The sequence below is a fragment of the Grus americana genome, chromosome Z (assembly GCF_028858705.1).
Source record: "Grus americana isolate bGruAme1 chromosome Z, bGruAme1.mat, whole genome shotgun sequence".
Taxonomy (NCBI): domain Eukaryota; kingdom Metazoa; phylum Chordata; class Aves; order Gruiformes; family Gruidae; genus Grus; species Grus americana.
The window spans coordinates 7582572-7600928 of NC_072891.1; positions in this window are offsets into that span (position 1 = coordinate 7582572).

Sequence of the window (18357 nt, forward strand, 5' to 3'; positions counted from 1 at the left end):
GCAGGGCTAAGGGTAGAAACTAAAAAGTGTGTGTGTGTATTAAAGTTTTAATCTTATTGTTGTTTCTTTTCTGTAATAATATGATGATGAGTAATGGTGATTCTTGGGTTAGACTGTTAAAATTTCAACTATACTAACAATAAGTTTGTATCTTCATATGTCAGGCATGTTTCTCCTTTGCCCATAAAACAAGATTATGATTTTAACAGGGGAAGGAGAAAAAAGGGAAAGGGGAAAAAAAGCGGAAAGGGAAAGCAGAACTGGAAAGAGAAATCTGAAGGGGAAAGTGAAACGCAAGGAGAAGGGGAAGCAGGTTGCAACATTTATTGCTGAGTAAAACAAACCCATTTTTATCAGAGATGAAGAAGAAAGGAAAGAAAAAATACTAGCTGCAAATTGCTTTAAATGTGCGACTACTTACATTGGAAAGAGCTGCAAGTAACTGTTTACCTTTGCCTGCCTGCATTATGTTCTAGCAGAGTGGTCAGCTTTGGAAAGACTCAGAAGACCTTTCCCTTCTTTTTCCAACCAACTCTAGTGGCCTGGTCTTAGGAATATTACCTACACAGCAGAGGAATGAAAATTGATCTCTCCCTTTTTTATTATATTTGTTTGCACAGCAGAGAATTGTGTGTTGGAATTTATTGCTGATACAGAAAGTACAAATGACCTGTAGTAGTGGGCTGTTCTTTCAGACCTCCAAAGGCACTTGGCATTGAGCTGCAAATATACAAAAGCCTCTATAAGGTGACTCCTGCTGCTTTTCACCACTGGGCTCTGTAGGCAGCAACACTGCAATGCAAAGATAGACAAAGCAAAATAAAGAAGGAAGAAAATTTCATTTGGTGTAAATTGACTTTGGTGGAGCTGTGTCAGTTTACACTGATGGGAGATCTGTTCCAAGAAGTCTACAGAGCTGACCTTACCTTCTCCTCTAGGCAAACATTGCATTGACTTTTCTGAGAACCTGTTTCCGGCTGTCTGCATTTTATTTCAAGTTTTCAATACTTGGAGGGTGGTGGTTTGTTTTTTTCTTTTCCTGTTTGTTTGTATTTCTAAGCTTCAGCACTTGGAGTAAAGTGATTGCAGAAAAAAACATCAGTTTTATTTATTGACTGAAGCCTCATAGTACAGAGAAGTGTTCTGTGATCGTAATGAGCAAGTCATTACTTAAATCCCCCAAACCATGTGAAGAAAAAAAAAATCCACTTCCTTAAATATATATTCAAGTAATAAAGAAAGGAAGATGAAGGGAGGAAAGATTAGAGATTTTTTTAAGCCAACATCATTTTTAGGGACATAGCTATATTTTATAAGAGATTTATCAAGTGATTACCATAATTTAATGGTAGGACAGTCAGATACTCCACAGTGTTACAGTGTCATTCATTTCAGCAGATTTATAGAGATAATGTGAAAGACACAAAAAGTAAAGTTGTGTCAAGAGTTTTTATTCTGAGAAGATAAACTGCAACAGAATCATGCCTCCTTTTTGGCAGTGAATGGCATTATGTGTGTGTATTCACATGCATGCGTAGAGATGCTGAATGCATGATTCCTGTGTGTGACTGTCATTCATCAGACTAGCTTTTCATTCATATTACAGTATCGAAAATTCCTGAGAGGTGAGTCTTGCTGGCTTCAAATCATATCTTCCTCTCAAACCTGCACTTGTTTGAATTTTAAATAAAAAAGAGAAGAAAGAGGTAGCTAATACATATGTGTGGGGGAAACTGCAGCACACCTCTCTTTCATGCACGAGCAGAAGCAAAGACAGTACCATGCTTACTCGCCTTGTTAAATTTTAAACTCCAAAAGAAAATACACTGTCTCATCATGAGAATGGAACAACAGCTATTTTATTTGGATTTCAGTAAGCAGCTTGCTAGAATGATTCAATGGAGGGGAAATAAAGGAAAAAAAAAATAAAAAGGAAAATAATCCAATTCTTATCTACCTGATTTTTTTTTTTTTAAAAAAAGACTAAACAACTTGTATCAATTTAATATCAGAATTTAAGAGTAAATTAAATAAAAGTTGAATCAGAGTTGAGGCTAGAATTAATGTTTATTTGATAGCTGAACTAAGAGCATCCATTTGCCGATTTCTGTCAGCCAGGAATCTTTTTGTGCATGATTTTTTTTTTCCCCCCTGAATATTTTCAAATTTAGGCATTTTCCAGTACTCATTCCTGTGGGCTGTAACTCTCACAAGATGGAGTTCTCTACACCTTGCAGCCGATATGCAATCGTTTCAGAATTTCTGGGGCCTGTTACTGGATCTTTCACTCTGGCTTAGTTTTTGGAACTAAACTTAGTTTTATCTCAATTTAACTGTGCATAAAATAGTTGTAAATACGTTTATTTCTCATAGGGTTTGGAGAATTTATTTCTTATATTTTCTCTCTCACTCACTTTTATTGTTCTTTCACTCTTACTTTATGTTTCCCTATCTGTCTTATAACCAGCCATTAGAGTGAAATCCATCCTCTACTGAAGTCAACAGTAAACATCCCTGACTTTGTTATTTTATATATATATAATTATAATGTCTTTGGAAAAGACACTGTGCTTTCAGTAAGATTCTGATCTATGCCATCCACTTCACCTGAAAGTTAGAAGATATTTAGCCAGTCAGCTTGGCTGCTTCTGTGGCTAGAAACACTTCTGGAGGAGGGCTCATCCTCTCAAAAGAAAGATGTCCAAGTAATGTGGAAAAAATTTCCCTCAGGAGGTACTTATTTTTCTCCATTGACTACAGAGGGAATCTAGGCAACTAGCTTAGATAAGGTGCCTACAGAGTGATAAACTTAGTTGAAAAGAATGGGAAGAATTCATCTCACTTAGGTTAAGACATCTAGGTTAGACATTTCAGTATGAACTAGTCATTCTAAACTCCTTTTATAAGTAAAGGAGAGATATAAGCACTTTTGCTTATTCCTCAGGGCTGTTCATTTCATCCTAAAATGGCTTGTTAAAATAGGTCAGATGACTTCAGACTTCCAAAACTGAGAGAGATGAATCTGACCTATATGCTCAAAAGTACTCAGCACAAAAAGACTTTGATTTCAGTCATATGCTATACCATCAGAATAGTGAAAATGATAAATAATGACTCCAATATTTTGTGGGAGTTTTTAGAGAAGTAGAAGAAATAATAACCTTGAATTATTCTCATTACCTGACTCATATAACAATCTTTGATTTTCGTCTTCTTTATTTTACTTACATCCTTGGAGATTGCTTGTTTAGAGATTCTTAGTTCCATTTTCTTCTGCCATATCTTCATCCAACAGAGCAAGCTTTGAAGTGACTGTGGATATGGTGGAGAAGGAAAACCTAGTTACATACCTGTCATTTTGTGTCTGTTTCACATTGCCTAGAGGTTGTGGTAATCTCCCACAAATATTTATCTATGCAGGAAGATGGGTGCCCAGACAGAAAACTGAAGTGTATTATTTGAGTTGGTAGAAAAAACTATGGAAACTGTGCTAACACTCTCACCAGCTGAGAATTTCAGATACTTAGTTGTAAAGAAGCTATTTTTTACTCTCCCTCCAAATGTTCATGTTCGTCAGCATGGTTTTATTCTGTTTGATTGTATGTGTTTTATTTACTTTTGTTTCAGTAGGGAAGGCTAAAATGCTGAACTTAGAAAGGGCTTTCTTTCTGAGTGCCAAAAGGATGAAATTTCATGCTCTTTTTAGATCCCTTTGGCAACTGTCAAGGCATTTTGGTCTCAACTCTTGTCTAAACAGGATGGGCACATCTCCTCTGATTTCACTGTGCTATGTTTACAGAGCTCAAGAGAGTATCTGTATTAGTTCAAACCAATTCTATGAAGAGTTATGAAAATTAGGACCAACCTCTTGACTTTGGATTCATTGATTTGGATGGAGGAAAACTGGGAGGAGTGGCTGACACACCAGAAGGCTGTGCTGCCATTTAGCAAGACCTAGATAGTTGGGCATAAAGGAACCAAATGAAATTCAACAAAGGAAAGTGCACCTAGGGAGGAATAACCCCAAGTACTAGCACAGGTTAGGGTTTGACCTGCTGGGAAGCAGCACTGCAGAGAAGGACCTGGGAGTCCTGGTGGACAACAAGCTCTCCATGAGCCAGCAATGTGCCCCTATGGCTAAAGAAGGCCAATGGTCTCCTCGGGTCCATTAAGAAGACCGTGGTCAGCAGGTCGAGGGAGGTTCTCCTCCCCCTCTACTCTGGCCCTGGTGAGGCCACATCTGGAGTGCTGTGTCCAGTTCTGGGCTCCCCAGTTCAACACAGACAGGGAACTACTGGAGAGAGTCCAATGGAAGGCCACAAGAATGATGAGGGGACTGGAGCATCTCTCATATGAGGAAAGGCTGAGAGAGCTGGGTCTGTTTAGCCTGGAGAAGAGAAGACTGAGAGGGGATCTCATCAATGCTTATAAATATCTAAAGGGTGAATGTCAAGAGGATGGGGCCAGACTCTTCTCAATGGTGCCCAGGGACAGGACAAGGGGCAATGGGCACAAACTGGAACACAGGACGTTCCATCTGAACATGAGGAAAAACTTCTTCACTCTGAGGATGACCGAACACTGGGACAGGCTGCCCAGAGAGGTTGTGGAGTCTTCTTTTCTGGAGAGATTCAAAACCTGCCTGGATGCAATCCTGTGCAACCCGCTGTAGGTGATCCTGCTTTAGCAGGGGGGTTGGACTAGATGATCTTCAGAGGTCCCTTCCAACCCCTACCAATCTGTGATTCTGTGATTCTGTGATGATGGACTGGTCACCGTAACTCATTGCTCCTTCAGAGGACCATTTTATTTTTCACACAGTGGAGTTCATTTAACATATTTTCATTCATTCATTTTTATTACTATTTGCAGCCATGAAGTGTTATTAAAAACATTTGTCTGGCATCCACTGAGGAACTCAAACCTGGACAAACCTGGACTCAAATTCTGGTATGGCAAATGCTTCCTTCCCTAATCATCTGTAGTCTAATTATTTACCATTTTCATCTAGAAAGTTGTTTTTGCCAAGCCCTCAAATAGCCAAGAGATGTGTTTAGTTCTGCAAAGAAAGTGTATTCGTGGTTGTTATTAGTCTCAATAACTATCACTGAAAGTATCTTGGGCTTACCATCCACCACAGCAGCTTGTCAGAGTTGCTGAAAAAACAGGAGACTAGATTTAGTCTTGATGGACACTTTTCATAAAAAGACACTCAAGAAGACTTTTGAGTTGAGTATGAAAGAATTTATTATTGTACAATGTGCACATATACTCCTGCAGCTCCTTTAATATAAAACAACAGTCTTTGTGAACAGCAGTGTAAAATTCCATTAAAATATCCAGCATGTGCGTTCAGCCATTGCGTATCCAGCACATATTGTAGGTGGATACAAGAAATTGGATAGAGTGGACTATCAGTTGCTTTTGCTTGCTTCTTTAAAGCAGCTCCAGAACAGGTAAAGGCAATGCATGCAGTATAATTAAGAACTATTTTTATAAGCTTCAGGTAATGGATAACTTACCACGTATCCTCAGGATGCATTTCCCTTTTAGTATTATTTCTGTGTGTTGCAATACCCAAGCGTTACTACTTATGCTTCTGAAAGATTGAAACTGTCATTCCCAATGAGATGGAGTTATGACTGTTCATACTATGTAATCCCTTTCATAAAGTCATTGTTATGGCACTGTACTGTTCTCTTATTTTAGTGGCTATTCACATTGGTTCTGAAGGGGAGGTTATGAAGTTATCCAAGGTTGTCTGTCTAAAGTCTGTGTAATATTGTCAAAGTCTACATAATTAATGTGAAATTTTTGTTTCTTTGTTCATCTGCTTCTGATTTTTCGGTTTTTCAGTAGGGATTTGTATTGTTCTTTCTGTGCTCTTAAGGATGGGATGAAAAGAAACAATGTACTGATTAGGAGGAAAAAAAGAAGATTAAGAATCTACTTTGTTGTTTGTTCATCAGCCATACTACCTACATTTACTGCTGAATGACTTTTGCTTCGACAGTGTAATGAATATATCCTTCTCAGTTCTGCCTTTTGGGAAAAAACCTTTTCTGTCTCCAAATGAAGAATGTCAGCAAGTTAACTTATTGTTTCTGCACATTAATGGCCTTAGTATGAGGATGTAGAGGATTTTCTTCTTCCTTTCCTTTTTTTTCTTTCTTTTTTTTTTTTGAACATGTGCCCTCTAGATCTAAAATTGTTTCTGCTGTGCTGCCTGTAATCTTTCTATTTAGCAAATCCATTCCATGTTTAATGTTCTATCTGTTTCAGCATCTATAGGTCGCTATTGAAAAAAGCAGCAGCCAGCACTTGGATTTTCCATCACTTCTGCTAATTTAGCAATCTGCAGGCAAAACTGACCTCAGTTACGTGGGATGTGGATCAAAACAAATGCTCTTGGCTCTGTTGGAGCAACACCCTGCTTATAGTAGTATAATAGAACAGAAAATGGGGATATCCTTTTAAAAAAACAAACACAAACCCACAATTTTTTTTTCTTTACACTCCTTTTTTTGTATCATGTTATGTTCATTCACGAGGTAACCTGGTTTAATTTCAATATGAAAAAATCTTACTGAAAGTGAGGCACAATAGAATGATAGCTTGCAGAGACAGTCACCCTGAGGTCACTTGTTGAAATCCAGCACAGATCAGTAGCAATGAAGCCTCTTTGGCAGATATAAAAAACTCTTCAGTGGACTTCAATCCATGCCAGGAGAGGTAAGTTCCTCTGGAGAAGTGTTAAGGAGTCTGAACTGCCCTTCACTGAAGTAAATTGCTGAAGCAGAGTTGATAGCTACGGCTACATTTCATAGGTGATGACGAGAAAGAAACATATTTTTGTGGATAAATTGAGTCATTCACTGCTCTGAATGGTCAGGCCACCAGTTTTTGCCATCTTTAACTGTAATTAAGATAGTATCTTGTATTCAATGAGGAATTATCTGTAGACCATCTTGTATCAAACAGCTGATTGTGTCCATTTTCTTATGAACACCCCACTTATAAATCGTTTTTGTTTTATATGAGAGCCTAATAAAATAAGACTGTGCAAAAAGGATGAAAAACATATACAGTTGAAGCTGACTAAGTTTTACATTTTTCATAATTTTCCAATTCTTTCCTCATAGTTGCTCAATTTTCCTTCTTTTTAATCTGATCTTCAATGATACATTGAAAAATAAAGAACTTAAAAGCCAAAACCAAATTACCCAGACAATGAGTATACTTCTACTTATGATTTGATGAATTTAAAAACAAAACCAAACAAAAATATTATTTTTGAGAAATTTAAAAAAAACAAAACAAAACCAAAAACCAGCAAACCACCACAACTAAAAACCCCCAACCAAAGCTCAAAATTTATAATGGGACAGAAGATAAAACAGAGGAAGTCTACATGTAAACATTATCTTAGATATGTCTTTAACAGCATTAGGTACATGTACTAGCACATAACTCTGGGTTACAATTTACTGTGGGGAAAAAATTAAAAGGAACATGCCAGTTTCAAGGTGATTTTTTTTTTTTTTTTTTTGAGAAACAAACAAGCAAACAAGCACAACGCTAGAAAGACTAGCAATCCAGATACCTTACCTGTGATAATTCTCAGGAATGTAAATATTTTTCTACAGTTACTTTGGGTGTATACAGGACTCTGGTGTCATAGCTACACCAATTCTAATAAATCAAATGATTACATGGAATATTTCTAGATACTAGAAGTCAATTGATTGTGAAACTAAGTTATAATAGTCCCTAACACACTTTTGACGCATCTGACTTGAGATATCCCAATTGACAGATATGTTTTGGGCTTAGCACAAGCCAGGGACTGGTTTTCACACATCCAGCTTCTTTTGAAGATGAAAACATTTAATAATATGGACATAGCCTTTGCTGTACTGGTTGGCCTCAGTACCAGAAAAAAGTGCTGGACACATTTAAACTGACAATTTCTGTGTTTATTTTCAGCTCCATCTGCATCCATAAACATTTATTTTCTGCCATTGCTAACAAATGAAGGAATCATGGAGCAGTTTAGGCTGGGAGACATCACTGGAGATCATCTTGCCCAACCTCTCACTCAGAGAAGGGCCAGTTTAAGCTGCTCAGGACCCTCTTTGGTCAAACTTTGAATATCATTAAAGGATGGAGATCCCACAAGACCGTTGGGAACCGTTTGCAGTGTTTGCCTCATGGCAGAAAGATTTTGCCCAAATCTAATCAGAATTTCCATTCCGTTACGGCTCTGAGATCATATGTCAATACTGTGACTTTACCGGTGATGAAATTCATGCCAGATGCCAGTCCCATTTATGTGCTGCACATGCCATAGAAAGCTAACTGCTGGGGACCTAAGCAACCCCATTGCAAGAGGTGAACCTTGGACAGTGCTCTGGTGAGCACCTTCTGCCTTGTTTCCCCTGGAGGGAATCAGCTTAGAGCACGCTAGTAGTGCTCTCAGCTTTCTACAGCAAGAATCCAAGTACTGACACAAATCTTACCAAATCCTTCAGGTAAATGCACCTTATATTTTCCCTTGGTATTCACAGGAGAACACCGGGCACTTCCAGGGTATTATTCAGAACTCAGGCAGGCAGCAGTGAGCTGACGACCAGCTCTGGCACTGCACTGTTCTTCAAATGCTGCTTCTACATTAGCTGTCAGCTTAGCTGTCTTTGTTGACGGCTGTAGGTATGAAGATCATGGTGACTTCTGGCATTAGCAATACAGTGGGACAGTAGCCATTTTTAGTATCCTTGGTAATCTTTTGCCGTAAGCAACTATTTCACTTATGCTTTGAGTCAGTCTTATGCTTCTTTCTTTAACAAATACGTTTGCTTTTCTTAAATCTTTTTGAAAGTAAGTTATTTGCTGATGTTTCTGAATGTATGTGTACTGAAAACCACTGAATAATGTAATGAGATAAAAGAAAGCAAATAGGGCATTTGTAAGTCTTTGGCAGTACAGTGAAAGGAAAATAGAGCGTAGAGAGCATAATCTGCTAAACATGACAAGGAAAAAAGCAGACAATTAGAGTGAAGAGTTATATCTTCTGTAATGTATGTGCATCCATATGGAGACAAAGTATGTGTGTAAGTATGTGCACATACAGCAATAAACATATATACAAATGCAAACATATATACGAATGCACACACGATGAATTTTTAATTAAGATGAGAACAACATTCAAGCCTAGACTCAAAAGTTATCAGAAGCCTTGCAGAGATTCCCCCTGGAGTTTCTGAGAGCTGGGTTTAGTAGCCAGTAATTTCCAATTTCTTAGATAATGTGTAGGACCATGGTGCTGATTAGCCCTTAAATCATGCTCTCCCTGGAAAAGTAAAGTCTTTAATTTCGTTAATGGTTAAAAACATGTCTCTGCTTTTCTCTTTTTCACCTTCAGAAGCTCTTGGTTAATTGCTATCTGGCCTCAATATTTATTTTTGGGTGCTGGGGATAAGCAAGGTTAGCCCTGCTGAAGGAAAATGCAAAGGGGTCTCATATTTGGGGAACTGGTTTCTCTAGTGGAGAAATGATACATCATTTTAATTCCTGCATTTTTAAAGTGATGCCTGGGGTTTTTAATCTTGAGTCTCCCTTTGACATTAATGGGAGTCATGTTGCTGAAATGAGCACGTGATGCTTTGATAATTGAAAGGGACCATGTGTGATAGAATCATAGGCATTGGAGGGGTAAAATACCTGTTCCACTAGGAGATCCTGCCAGTTTTCCTTCTAACTCAGGAAATGAAGAGATTTACAGCTCATTTATTAATGTATTGTTCAGCCCATCTATAAATGAGTCAGAATATCAGCCTTCACTCCACTCACTGGAAGATTGTTGCACAGGATAAATAGACTTTATCAAGTGGAAATGTCCCCTTCCCTAATCTCATCCCATCACTTGTTATTCTTTTTTGTGACCCGTGAGTAATCTCTCTCACTCCACATATTTTACACCATTTTGGATATTTTCAGAACATTACCCTGCTTTCCCCTAGGCCCTGTTTAGTTGATTTATAGGGATTTGGTTATTTTAATCTACTGACTTCGTAAATCAAGCCTTAAAGTCCCCATAGGGATTTTGTCTATGTCTTTTTCCCTGAATTCTCTAGACTCTTGGGGTCTTTTACAGAGACAACAAGAAAAACTTTTAGCTCTGCTGCTGAGGAATCCATTAAAAATGCCAGGTGGAGCAAGACAGTGTGAAGGTGTCTCAGAGAGATGATCTGAAGACCACATTGAGGCACAGAGATATTTATTCCCCCTTTTTATGAAGACCATATAATCCATGGAAGCACTGTACACACCCTTCTTCTAAAAAGGGATTTTATTTTTGCAATGAGCAGTTCAGAAAGTGACATCAAAGGTTTTTGGAGATAATAAGGTCCTTGACCCCTTCAGAATTCATTAGTGTGTGTACTGCAAGAAAGAAGGAACTGAGAATCAAGATCTTGTGGTTTAAATATTGCCTATGTTGTCTGTTGTCTTATCAGTTTACTCTGTTCTCACCCTGTCTAATGTAAGGGCATGACAATTTCTCATCAGTAACACAAAACATCGTTATATATATTTACTCTCCCTATTCATCCTCCAAAAAAATCTTGTACATATTTAAGTGGGAAGAAGGAAGACAAATGAAGATAATATACTCTTTTACGATTTGTACAAAGCAAAACAAAAGGAATTTACTGCAGCAACGTTTCTGCAGTTCATAGTGCAGAAAACACAACAGGGATTTCAGAAAAGAAAATGAAAAACCAATGAAAATCTGAGCATGTATTTTTAAAACATAGCAAAAATATCTAAGGAAATTAATTGGGTAAAATAGTCATTAAAGCACAGTTGAGGTTGCCATCACAAATCATTTAAACATCAAAAGCAAAACTTTCAGTCTTTTAATGTTCATTTTCTCCTGCACCCTGTGAAGAGTATTTCCTGGTTGCTGCTTTATCATATTTGCATCAAAAGGCCATGGAAGTATTTAAAGCATCCTGGCAGTGGAAGCTGAAATGGAGACATTTTAATGAAAAAATGTGAGAATTTTCGTGTGCTTATTTCAGTTAATTATTAAGTAGCCCAACAATCATGTGAATCTGAAGGGAACATACATTCTTGCTTTACAGTTAGGGGCATTCAGGTGTTAAGAGAAGGGGCTACTGTGAGGGCGAAAGCAAGAATGTGTATAATTAACTTGCGTAAGACTAATCTCAGAAACAGTGATTCAGAATAACAATATTTCTCTTAAGAACCAGCAATCTACCAAGAGGCAACGTTATGATCCTGAAAATTCCCCGGATTTCACCCTGGTGCCTTAGCACCTGCCTGAACTTGTAGTATCTCTGAAAAGTGTGCGGGCATACTCACCTCTGTTGATTTCTGCATGTTAATCACGGGTGTCTTCTTTAAGAGCAAAATACAGTCATCGATATTGGAATCATCCAGCTTTAGCTTTCAGAAAGAGCAGAGAGCAAGGTGTACTTGCCAAAAAGAACAGGAAGTCTGGCTTCATGTGCCTTTTTGCTTCAAAGGATTCAAAACTTCATCTCCTGTTTTCCTTGTAAGTATCCTACACAGAAAATTTCAGGGTACAGTGACTGGAGAGGTAGGAGGGTGACAGAACACTTTCTTCTAGCCCGAGATTGAGCTGCTCTTCAGATGAGAAAACAAGTTGTGAATCCAGGATGAGGAGAATGTGTTTTCCATTGCCAAATGTTTGGTCACACAGTTAGGAAGGGGAGCTATGTTCTAAGAACTGCTCCTTGAATATTTCCCTCTGGATGTGTAAATATAAATAAGCAGAAAAATGTACTCCTGTGTGCTAGAAGCGCAGAGTGTTTCCAGTGTCTATCTGACATAAAATTCCCTAGCCTTAGAAGAAATTGGGGCACAAACACCCTTCCCAGCATAGTATCTTAACCACTAGTCTCCACCCCTAAGCTCTATCTTGCTGATTTTCTTCCACGCCACAGTTCCTACTTTCCTTCCTGAAAAGTAGCCCACTTTCGGCAAGACAGACAGCAAGCTTCATGGGAAATACTGTCAATGGTATGAGAGAGGAACTTCAGTAGGCCTTTTAATGACCAATCTGCACTACAAAAGTTGAAGTCTACTGCCCTGTACTTTTTGAATTAGAGAACTCAGTTTAGTGCTAGTTTCTGCATGGGCAGAAGTGCTTAAATTCACATGCATAATAGTGTTTCCTATTATCTAATTCTCAGCAACACTCCAATCAGCATGCAGGTGACTCACATCACTTTCTTCTGTTGCATTAATCAGCCATTATAAGCACCCAGTCTCTTATTCACTGTAAGGTGACTTAGGTGTTTGGAATCACCTCTTTGCAGCCAAACACATAAAATACTTGTTGTGGTTGGGATATCCATAGTAAAACACTGGAACAGTTTGTGGAAGTTTTAGCCTAAATAATTGCGTACAGTGAGATAGAAAGAGAGAGGCAGAGCTGTGGTTAGACCTCAGCCATTGTGATTCCCAGTTCTCCCTGACATAAACATTAGTGAGAACAAAAATGGTTCTGGTACCACAGTGACAGAACATGTAATCCTTAGACTATATAATACTTTTCTTTTATAGTTGTGTCAATGCAATTTTCTTTTGGTGATGTTTCAAAGCTTGCACATTAGGTATGAGGCTCTGAACAACTCCAATATTGAAGCTTTAGCTCAGTAAAAATAATAGCATGAAAACATCAAGCTCATTCTCTTGAGTTTTCATGGTCTATTTCTTTGCTTGCAGCAAAGTTGGATAAAAGTATTTACCTCTTAAATGTTTACCTAATACAGTATGAAGTGTTGACCTTAAATGGTCTTTACAGTTCATGGACCATAAAAATAAAATTATGAATGAGCAATTTTTATTCCTACAGAGCCCATGACTGTAGCAAACGATGTTTTTTTCCTACTCTTATCCTCAGAATACAAGTAATATCATCTTGTACAATTACTATCATTCATACTTTTCAATGGTCACTTTTTGACTTAACTTTAAAGCCAAAGGCATCCATACTGGTAGAAAGGAGGAAAGACTGAAGTTATTAGACAATGTCTTCCTGTATTCACTGCTAGAGTCAGTAAGCAAGACCTGGATTCTTCTGGTAAGGAAATACAGAATTTGCCTCAATCAGTTAGACCAGGCAATCCAGGCAGTGACCAGAAGAGACTATAGACAAAGAAGCCCTGAAGTTTATAGTTCAGATCAAGCTGTTAAATGCAAAGCAGAAAATTCTCCCTTTGAGTTGTGCAATAACTCATTTCTGAGCATAAGCTCTGTGTTTAACACTGTTCACGTCAAATAAGTATTAGTAGAATCTATCTATGGGCTCAAAGTTAGTGTGTCATTACTCCTGTAAGCAGTTTTTTTCCCCTTCTTTACCCTCACAAGAAGTTAACTTATTTACGGAGCCAAACTGCCCTAAGCAGCATTTCAAATCCAACAGCATTTGCTCTACTGTCTTGTTTGATTGTTCCCACACTCCACCTAAGCCTTATTCCAGATTCCTATGCTGCACCTTCTTTAAAACCCTGCGTTGCTGCATTCTTCAGCAACCATGTGCCTGCAATACATGTCACACCAAATGGGTAGAAATGTCTTCACCTTTTAACTAATGGGCTACATGCACAAGGTTTGCCTTTTTTCTCTCCTTCCATGTTAAGCTTTAGACTAGAATATTGTCCGCCCCACAACTCACAGAGACATGCTGGGACAGGGACTGCAGCCCATGGGCAACCCATGCCAGGGCAGAGACATCCCTCAGGGACTGCAAACATGGCCCACTCCTATGTTCCTTCAAAAAATGCACATTTTCTAAACCATGTGATTTTTATAATTTTCTGCTTTCTCTTCTTTTGGCTTTCAAGCGCCTTTTCAGAAAAGTCAGTCATTTCTAATAAGCAACAAACCCATATATGTATATATACACACACACACATATATATTTCTTAAGCAAAAAAAAAAAATATATATATATATAGTGTATTCACACAATGTGATGGTTGCTTTGCTTAGGGTTTGTGATGAGAATCCATTACCAAGAGAAAAACTACTTGCACTTGAAAAGCATTTTTTCCCTCTTCACGGCTGGCACTTTGATCTCCTCTTCTCATGTTTCTGGTTTTGTTTTGTTTTGTTATGTTTTGTTTTCCCTTCCTCTTTCAACCTGAGGTGTGAGTGATGAATACTGATGTGACAAAGTTTGGTCCTATTCAAAAATTCAGAACACAGGCATACAAACCTGTCCAAGTTGTTCATGATTTTTAGGTCAGGAAAACTATCTAAGATATTTATTTATTTTGTGAGGCAAGAGTTGTGCTTTGTGATCACTGGATAGCAGGTTAAATACCTTCTGCAATGCTCCCAGTTTTAATACAAGTTGCTGCAAGACTTTATGCAAGCAGCTTTTTCTGGTATAAATGAAATGTATTCACATTTTGACAAAAATATTAACAAATACAGCTAACTTTAGAAAGGTTGAGACCTTTCTCAGATCCATAGCTCAGCTGGACTGATGCTAGTTCAGTGTAGTTTCTACTGAGATGGTTGACTTTGCCCGTATGGATCTATAGGATGAACTGAAGAATCTATTAATTTTTAGAGCTCACCCTTTCAAAATGAGAATATTGAACAATCTTGCAGAACCTTGTTCATGAAAATATACTAAATTTTGGGGATCATCTTAAACCATATCAGATTCCATGTTCTTGCTGAAGCAACTCTAAGGTTCACTGAAGGTATTAAAAGGGCATTGAGGCTATAGAGGCTAAACTGACAGGATATAGCTGCAGCACATTACTCTGTTGTGTGTTATTTAAATTGGAGGCTTGCTTGCCTGTAAAAAAGCTGCTGATTACAAAGGAAACAACATGGCAAATGCTTCAGGACATTAAAAATCAGGTAAAAAAGATATCATACTGAGATCCTCACTTTCAGATTGTAATAAAATTAGGTAAACTATTCACCGTGACTAATTTATTCAAAAGTTACCCCTTCTTGGGCTCATGAATTTATATTCAAACAGATTTGGATTTCTACAGATTTGTTACTCAATGTCACAATTACAGGAATAGCTGTACTTTTAATCCTTTCTTTGGACTTTCTCTTTTCACATTCTTCAAGTCTTATATTGTGCATGTGGCTTTCGCAGGATATGAGTTGCATGAAGATATTGCCATGGGGTAGTGATGATGGGTCTTTATAGGATTACTTTTTCACAGCTGTCCTTCTGCATACTAATACTCTTCAGTAAATGCAAAATGTACGTAACATTATCAAACTGTACAGTAAATTACCTTATAATAATTTGTTCAGGAAGGCACAGTTTGAGAAAAGAATCACCAAGTTCTTACTTTCAGGTTAGATTTTGGCTATAAAATGTTTCTCATCTTCTATAATTTACTGACTTATGTTAATGAATCAAGGACCATGCAACTCTCTTCCTTAAGAACTAGCACTCACAGAAGGAACTAAAGCATCCTAAGTAGTATATACCTTTAAAGTAGGATAAAAGCCTAACGTGGAAATCATTGAAGTATTTCACACTGTGAACACACATGTGCGTTACTAATGTTATGTCTCAAGACAGGGCAGATTGATAGAAGAACCTCAGCAGCTAAGGTAGCTGAACCCAAAGCAATTCCAGGTCAGAGGATGGGTGGCCTGATTTATGCAAGGTTCAGTGACAGATAATATAACCTGTTTCTCAAAAAGATTCAATACTTGAGGTTGCACATGATAGCAAAGTGTCTGTGTGACCACCAGACCAGAATTTACTTAAATCTGATGTACTCTAAGCGTAGAGAAAATTTCTTTCCATTTGGCCTGTTATCCAAGTCCCCTTAAAAAACACCTTTAAGATGGCCTCCCTGATCCTACATTCTTACAGCTTGGTGTTCATAGAATCATAGAATCATAGAAAGGGTCAGAAGGGACATCAGAGATCATCTAGTTCCAGCCCCCCTGCTGCGGGCAGGGACACCCTCCACTAGCCCAAAGCCCCATCCAACCCGGTCTTAAACACGTCCAGGGATGGGGCATCCACAGCTTCTCTGGGCAACCTGTGCCAGTGCCTAACCACCCTCACAGTAAAGAATTTCTTTCTAACATCTAATCTAAATCGACCCTCCTTCAGCTTAAACCCATTACCCCTTGTCCTGTCACTACACTCCCTGATAAACAGTCCCTCTCCAGCTTTCCTGTAGGCCCCTTCAGGGGGGCCCCTTAAGGGACCTTTCCTGTAGGCCCCTTAAGCCGCAATTAGATCTCCCTGGTGCCTTTTTTCCTCCAGGCTGAACAACCCCAACTCTCTCAGCCTGTCCTCATAGGAGAGGTGCTCCAGCCCTCTGATCAGCTTCGTGGCCCTCCTCTGGACTCTCTCCAACAGCTCCATGTCTCTCCTGTACTGGGGCCCCCAGAGCTGGATGCAGTACTCCAGGTGGGGTCTCACAAGAGTGGAGTAGAGGGGCAGGATCACCTCCCTCGACCTGCTGGTCACACTTCTTTTGATGCAGCCCAGGACACGGTTGCCTTTCTGGGCTGCAAGCGCACACTGCCAGCTCATGTGGAGCTTCTCTTCAATCAATATCCCCAAGTCCTATTCCTCGGGGCTGCTTTCAATCCATTACTAGCCCAGCCTATAGTCGTGCTTGGGATTGCGCCAACCCACGTGCAGGACCTTGCACTTGGCTTTGTTGAACTTCATGTGGTTCACATGGGCCCACCTCTCAAGCCTGTCAAGGTCCCTCTGGATGGCATCCCTTCCCTCCAGCGTGTCGACCACACCACACAGCTTGGTGTCCTCAGCAAACTTGCTGAGGGTGCACTCAATCCCACTGTTCATGTCACCAACAAAGATGTCGAACAGTGCCGGTCCCATTACAGACCCCTGAGGAACACCACTCGTCACTGTTCTCCACTTGGACATTGAGCCATTGACCACAACTCTTTGAGTGCCACCATCCAGCCAATTCCTTATCCACCGCGTGGTCCATCCATCGAATCCATGTCTCTCCAATGTAGACACAAGGGGTGTCAAATGCTTTGCACAAGTCCAGGTAGATGATGTCAGTTGCCCTTCCCTTATTCACTTGTGCTTTAACGCCATCTTAGAAGGCCATCAAATTCTCAGGCACGATTTGCCCTTAGTGAAGCCATGTTGGCTGTCGCCAATCACCTCCTCATTTTGCATATGTTGAGGTCTGAGTCTCACAAAGCATTTTCAATCATTTTTTTAACACTGGCTTGAATCCCTATCTCCTCCTCCCTGTTATTTTCAGCTCCTTGGGAACCTAACTATGTTCTAGAGAAATACCTGGACAAACTTAAGGAAGAGTTGATACAGGACATCTCTGAAAAAACCCTCTGTATATTATGGAGAGTATACCAAAATGTGTATATCAGAAATTCCTTCACTACTTTCCTGAGTTGCTTTCCTGACAGTCTCGATATTAAATTAATTCAGTGCATACATATAAACAAACAAAACATCAAAATAAGCAGGTCATAACATAATATTTATAAATTATTAGAAGAAACTTTAAATCCATCACACTCAGATTTACTGGATGAGTAGTTTATGTAAATACACCACAGCCCACGGAGAGCTCATACATTATTACCAACCATTATTGTGTAAATGTTCTCTTTATTAGTAATTTAATATCAACACTAATTGTCCACTTAGATTGTTTATTATTGCTTTTGCTTCTTGAATGACAAACATGAGGGGAAAATCAAGTATTCTATGAGATCACAAAGAGATTTATATTAACATTGACTACATAATTGCTGGGAGATCCCTTCCAATCAAAAACCTCTAGCTGAATGAAAAGTGAAGAACATGGTAAAAAAAGGGTCACAAGGGTATGAAAATGAGTCAGTCATGACTGACATCAAGTTTTCATTGTCTCACATAATTCCTAAACTCAGATGGAATCTCTGCCTCAAGGGCACAGTCACTTCACAGCTAGGACAAACTACTTGTTTATGATTGAGAATTAATTGCAGATACCTATAGAGTATGGATACATTTTCACATGAGTATGTGCTTTATCTCTTTCCTGGAACAAACTTGCACACCTTATTTTGTGAAAAGATGAAAGGACTTATATAGACTATCCAAACAAGTGCGTAATGTGTACCCAGATGAATACTTACAAAGAATATTTCTCTTTCTCTCACAACTGGTTCATATTCAGCCCATTCTGCTGATGAAAGAGGAACATGAGCATATGATGAGTAGCTGGCAAATCTGTAAAAAGTTCTGCAAATAAAACCCTCTTACTTCTGAGAGCAGCCACACAAGAAGCACTGTAGACACCCTAC